Source organism: Octodon degus, unplaced genomic scaffold (genome assembly GCF_000260255.1).
Source record: "Octodon degus isolate 3935 unplaced genomic scaffold, OctDeg1.0 scaffold00029, whole genome shotgun sequence".
In the NCBI taxonomy this organism is placed as follows: Eukaryota; Metazoa; Chordata; class Mammalia; order Rodentia; family Octodontidae; genus Octodon; species Octodon degus.
The window spans coordinates 6,249,640-6,250,764 of record NW_004524605.1 but is presented as its reverse complement, the minus strand read 5'-3'; positions in this window follow the sequence as shown (position 1 = coordinate 6,250,764).

The following is a 1,125-nucleotide window of genomic DNA, read 5'->3' as shown; positions in this document are numbered from 1 at the left end:
TCAGCATTTGTTTGATCTTTGGTCTTCAGGTCTGGCCCAGGGCAGGAGCATCCGTCCCTCCCACAGTTGTAAGGTATCTTGTCTTCTGTGTTATCTCTTTCGAGGGCCCGGCCCTGTCTGACTGCCTATATTTCTATCTAACTTGGCTGCCAGCAACACAAGGAGCCTCCATGAACCTTTTCCAGGGGAGTTAGCGCTGCTCAAATTGGCCCCTCCAGGCAGAGATGGAAATCAGAAGAGTGCTGCTGGGTAAGTCAGGAGGAGCTGCTGTTCCTGTGCCCCAGTCCCTTCTGCGGCTTCCACAGAGCTTGGCCACCAGTGGGGGTGCTCCGGAGAGTCTAGAAGGTCAAGAATGGGAGTGCGGGCATCTGGTAACAGCTGTGAGCTGTAAAGTAAGGGCCCGGCAAGCTTGCCGCAGCTAAGCAGGCGCACACTTTGTGGGCAGTAACTGATAAAACATAAAAAAGGTTTGAAAATGGTCTTCTGAATTAGGAATTCCACTTCATGAGCAAGACTCAGCAGAAGGAAAACACAGCTATCCAGAGCAGTAGCTTGTCTAAAAGTATAAGTCACAGCAGCACTGATTAAATGTTTTTATTACAATTTTTTTAATTTGGAAAATGTTCCATTTTAGAAGGTCTAGAGCAGTAATTTGGTTTTAGAGTTTTACATTCAATAATGGCAACAAACTTGCAAACTACGCTGTGAGACAGGATTAGTATACAGAACATACAAAGAACTCAAAACATTCAACATCAAAAGAGCAAGTAATCTAGTTAATAAATATGCAAATGAACCAAATAAACACGTTTCAAAAGAAGTACAAATGTAGAATAATTATGAAAAATCCTCAACATTATTAGCCATCAGGGAAATGCAAATCAACCACCCTGAGATTCTATCTTATCCCAGTCAGACTGGTTAGTATCAAGAAATAAAGAACTAGCAAGTACTGCTGGGCACAGTGATATACACCTGTAATCCCAGATACTTGGGAGGCTGAGGCAGGAGAACTGTTACCTTTAAGGCCAGCCTGGGCAATTTATCAAGCAAAATATAGAAAGAGAGCTGTGGAGATAGCTCAGTGACATAAGCACCTGCCTTATAAGTGCAAGGTCCCAAATT